This window comes from Papilio polytes, unplaced genomic scaffold (assembly GCF_000836215.1).
Source record: "Papilio polytes unplaced genomic scaffold, Ppol_1.0 DF821845.1, whole genome shotgun sequence".
Classification (NCBI taxonomy): Eukaryota; Metazoa; Arthropoda; class Insecta; order Lepidoptera; family Papilionidae; genus Papilio; species Papilio polytes.
Genome location: NW_013527359.1, coordinates 315,237 through 321,297, shown reverse-complemented (window position 1 = coordinate 321,297; position 6,061 = coordinate 315,237).

Genomic DNA, 6,061 nt, shown 5'->3' with positions numbered 1-6,061 from the left:
ACATTTAAGAAATATATAGACTGGGCATAGTGAACAAAATTTTTTCACCGGTATTTCCTCTGAAAGGTAATATGTCAGTTGTCAAATTTGTGCGCGACCTTGTGTCCTTGTATTGACAATTTCGAAAATTATAATAAGCTCCATCTTTTGTTATAAGATAAACTAAACAGTGCTACAAAAAAATATAAACATTTAAATACTTTTTAATGATATCTATTGATAATTAAATACAAATAATTATATTAAAATGTGGTTTCGAGGCTGTCAATAGATAGCGTTAACTAGTTAGCTATGTCTGCTCTGTATATGTTTTTGAAACTCTGTTTCCAACGTAAATACGTCAGCAGATTTCACGCGATTGTCAAATGTTTCTTTTTAATTTTGGATTAATCTGTGGTTTACGTGGAACCGTATTTATGCAATCTGTGCATCATATTACGTCATTCAATGCGTATCTCTAAAACGGAATGTTTTAAATATAGTTTATCAATTTTATTCGTTTGCTCAAAAAGTAGGTCAGTGTGTCAGATGTTTCTATACAATTTAAAGTATGCATTAATGAAATTATTTGTTTTTTAATTACATTAAAATATGATCGGATGAAAATAGCTTGGTAAGGTTAAGGAGTGATAGAGGCGAGGGTTGCGTGTCGATATGTCAATGCAAGAGCGTGTAATAAATAAGTTTGTGACGTGTACTGCGCACTGCTCTATGTTCCAAGGTGGCTCACGGTAAGGTCTTTGATAAGGATACACGAGCGGGATACAAGACGCAAGTGCATGATGCATTCAATACTAATAAAGTTACATGTCATTATATTTCAAACACAAAACGTTGTGATAGGTTTATTATTCTAAGGAATTGTTAACTAATTCGTGGATATACATTGCTGTAACAGAGAATAATAATATGTTTTATCTAGGCTTTCCGATAGAACTGTAAAGTTATGATCACTAGCGAACAATAAAAGGTTCAAGGTTGTAAGAAATGAATATCCAATAGTCGCCATATTAAGATAAATTAACACAATGTTGGTGGTGGGCCAAGATGGCGCATTTGCGCGCGAAAAGGACTTGCATTCCCGCGTTAGTGTACATGTAATTGTTTAATTATGATGGTATTACAGGCGTGAGTAATGACTTTAAATATCCGAGGTCAAAAACATTAAAAAACAAAACAAGTAATTTAATAATTTGTTCATACTGCGTTTGCCTTTGCTCTTCTGTTTTATACGAAGAAAATAAAATACAATTGTGCCATCAATTTTGTCGCCATATGAGTTTTCCGATAACCCGAGGAAGTCTTGAGATACCTTGGGAATCAGTGACCTAAATGTTATGTTACTCACAGTAGAATAAACCTCTATAATTACTTTAATTATTCGAGAGTTAAATAAGTAATAATGTATGTGATTATTCAAATATATTCATGTGTCTAACGACACGAACTTTCCAAAGCGTCGCGTCGCATTATGTCGTAAGCGCGGGGGAAATGCGGTATAATGTAAACGTAATATGATGTTATATAAGATAACAAGCGGTAAAAGTAAAGATTAACAAATAATAGCTAATATAGATACGGGTTCAATTCTTTTGTACGCAAAATGTAGTATTGACTTCTTATTTAAATTATTTACTATTAAAAGTGTTAGCACTACAATTTTAAAGATTAATCTATTTTCTTTGTTCAGTCTGTAATTTATGTAGGAAAAAAGCTCTTTAATGCACAATTTATTATAATTCCATAAGACATTTCTCTTTATTACTCAAAAATAAAGTAGTATAACTCCCATCTATAGTCCCTAGGCACATTCTAACCGCTACGGCGTAGAGTTGCTACGAAACTATGACGTTTATAAGCGTAGAAGTTTACGTCATGGTTTTCGGAAATAAATATAAAAATGTACGTTCAATTACTTAAACTATACTTTTAATTTATTATTTTATCATATTTAATTTGCTTTCGTTATGTAATGTTTTAAAGATTGGAAAAGTTATGTTTTAATGAAACCTGATAAAGTTAGTAAAAAAGGTTACCCCTAATTACACTTAATCGTTGAAACTTAATCAAGTATTAAGAAAACTTTGTTTCTTCGGATGCCATAGTAAATCTTGTAGAAAAGTTTAAAAGTACAGGCATTGTAGCCAAAAGTTTCCTTTTGTATTATAAAAATTCGATCCCAGAAATTTCTGAGAGTTGAGAAATTTCTCTACTTGATGTTTATATTTTCTGAAAGTCATTTCTAAGTAGTAACAAACTTACAATCGGATTTTCTTTTAATGAAGTTCGTTTTATTGGCCCAAAGTGGGCGGGGATAGTACTCGGTAACCTAGCAACCGATACACGTTCCGCTTGCCCTGCCTCCCCCTATACACCCGAATTCCCTAATCTCCCTCCTCGATACCGAAAGAAAAGCGAATTGTAGAAATTCCTTTTATATTAACTTAAATGTATTCAGTTGAAAACGTGTTACTAAGAACGCGTACTCTTTGTACTAAAAACAGAAAAGGACATTATGACATAATATTTCCACAGTCTTCCTCATTAACAGCCTTAGGTCGTCCACTGCTGAACGTAGGCCTTCCCCATCGATTGCAGGATGCCCGGTGCTGTGCCGCCCGCATCCAGTGCACTCCCGCAACATTCTACAGTCTTATGTTTTCAATATTATCTCTTCTGGCTAGCACAAATAAATTGATCATTTTAGCGACTTGGTGCGTTCTAGAACTATACATTACAATCAATAATTACTAAGTACAACAGTCATTTTAATACACAGCCTACTTTTCACAACACAAGTAATAAACATAGATGTTAAATATCTGTTAGGTATCTTTGTCAACAACAAGGAAAAGTGATAAACCACGCTTTAACTGGCCAGTAATAACTGGAAAGGTGCGGTTACAGCTGTACGCCTAATTACCTTTAAGTAACAAATATTTTATTACTATTCGTACCGCAGTAATAGTCACTCTATAAATGTTTATTTGATTTTAGTCCTGTAAAGAAGAAATGCAGATTTCCCCAATTATTGATTACATTGGATTACAAAAAAAAGAAACATACATACATAGATTAAATAAAAAACCTTATAAAAAAGAGGTCTATATATTTATTAAATTATTTTTGCACAAAAATTACAATACACATTCTTAAAGTAAGCTACGACAAGATTTGTGCAAGGGCGGCTTTATTGCTATCAACAACCTCTTACAAGCAACCCAGTGGAACAGGAGAAGCTAGACAACAACACAAGGGTGTTTTTGGCTAGCTCACACACACATTATATGTGAAAAAACTTACTTACTAATATTATAAATGCAAAAGTTTAGATGGATGGATTGATGGACGGATGTTTGTTACAGTTTACAGCCTTAACGGCTAAATGAATATCGATGAAATATAACATAAATGTAAGGACAAGTCTACCAGAACACATAGGCTACTTTACCTTTTTTAATTCACCACGCAAAGTGTCGCACACAAAATTTGGTAGATAAATATGTTTGGTAATAAACATAGCGTGGTAATATAGTATCCAGATAGATTGTGCGGTTGTACGTCTGGCCATTCATGCCCTACGATACGCTAACGCTCCACGGATGAACACCCCTTCACCCCCTTCGCCCCACCCCGGGGTGCGCGTGTATCAATGGACATAGACTTCATGTATGGATAAAATTTCGGGGGTAGGTTTAAAATTATTATATTAATTTAGTTAGCATATATAAGGATTAACATTATATTTATTTTTAAATAATATTTGATAGATAATTGATAAATTAAAATAAATCGTAGACTTGATAACGAACGTATAATCTTAATAACGGATTATATTTATAAATGTTATATTATGTTTTGTTTACGAAAAGTTTACTTCCTCGTTGTTACAAGCGTAACATTTGTAAAATATTATTATTTAACGAAGACCCACAATCTTTAATATCCGAGGGTCGCAAATATTCGAACATAAGGTCACATCGGGATATTAAACAAAACTCAAGGGGGTTCGTAAAAATATTTGTTCGTTACGCAGCAACGTTGCTACGTAGCTACGCATTGACGTAGAGGTCCCTCCCACGTAGCGGATCGATAGGGCGGGCGTAGGGCGAGTGGAGCAGGGGCGCGGGAGCGAGGCCGCGTGCTGCCTCGTGGCAGCCCGGACCTTGAGTTCGCGGCACACTGAGCTTATTATTTTGGAATTATTTATTATATTCTATAAATATATCATGATTTTCTTGAAATATTAAAAGGTTTTGTATTGCCACCTTGATTTGATGTTGGAGAATAATAATTTAGTTATCTATACAAATATTATAAAGAGGAAAGATTTCTATTTTTGTATGTATTAAAATTACTAAAAACTACTTCACTGTTTTCAAAAATTCTCTCACCATTAAAAAGTTACGTTATCAGTGAGGTATACAGACTATATTTTAAATTGCACGCGGAAGAAGTTGCGAGCAACAGCTAGTTTATAATAATATTAACGAACGAACTGTTTTAGACAGCTCTATACTGATACAGATTTTTAACATTCAATAGATTTATTCAGATTTTAAGATCATTATGAAAAAAGCAATTTTCATGTTAAGTTCAATTTGGCTCGGTGCAGTGTCAACTTTACTACGTTTGTTTACGACGATCGCGTAGTTCGTGCCTCGTGCGCGGCGCGGGGCAGCGCGGGGCGCGGGGCTTTGTATTCCGTTGCGTAATAGTTTCAATGATTCAGTAACTCCGCGCTACGTTTCTGTTCCCCTTCCTTATTGACTCTGCTTATATTAGGGTTATGACGTTTTAATCGATTATTTTGGTACAAGGTAAGAAACTATATAGTTTCGTAAATATTGCACTGTAACACTAAGACTAATAAATTAGTGCTATCGTTATCACTAATTATTTCATTTGAACCGGTTGATAAACAAGAAGTGCTATTGTGAGCAACGAAATTTCAGGTAAGATTTACCTTTAATTTACTCTTAGTATCAGTTGTTATCCTCCAATTGGATTTATGTAACATAACCTTAACTAATTCTAGACCTAAAGTTAAATAACTTCTTGTTTATTTATATATATATATATATAAAACATAAGATGGCAAACGAGCAAGCGGCCACCTGAATCCATCGAAATGGAAAGCGACCACTGCCCATAGACACCCGCAATTGCAGATGCGTTGCCTACCCTTCATTGACGCAGGAGGAGACGCGCATAAAGAGGATATTTCTCCTTCCTATGTGTCACCTCCACCTTTCCTTCCCATCCCTTCTCTTAAGAAAAGGGTGGAAAGAAAAGGGGACTAAAATTAGGACTCCGGCACTATACTAACAGCGGAATTGCATCCACTTCACGCCTGTTTTCTGTGTGGTCGTGTTACACCGAGCGAGGCCGCCAATTCGTGCGAAGATGTTAAAGCGGGCTCTACCACTGTAAAAATCATCGCTAATAAATTTTATTATCAAAACATAATTGGTAGAGTTTTCGAAAATCAACACCAATATAAGCTCTACCTTTTTACAAACTCTACTTAGTAAATCACAAGTCCACTATCTGAAGGTTCTACATTCCATTAGCTGAATCTTCATGTAACTTCCACAGAAACAAAGATTAGATGTAACGAAGGCGCTCGCCGCAGCAACAGAAATGAGAGTCGGATTAATTCGAACTTTCACTCTCTACAGAACAATTAAATACAACTTTTGGTGAGATTTGGAAGGCCTCGAGTTACGAACGGTAGCGGAATTTATTGACTAATATTTAATCTAAAAACTGAAGATAGAATAGGGTTATATAGATCCAAATTCTTAACTTAATTTAACTTTCTTAAGTTAAGTTAAGAATTTGGAGAGATACTACCACTTATGTTGACGGAGAAGAAACTACTTTAAAAGTCAAAACCAAAGCCAACAAGTATCTTTAAAGCTAGCAAAAAACCAACAATAAATAAACACATTAATTAATTTTTTCATGTAAACAATTTTAATAAAGTGCCCAATACAACAACCTTCATGGCAGACAATATTGGCGGGCTATTTTCCCGCGCTCCGCCGCCATCTTGCAC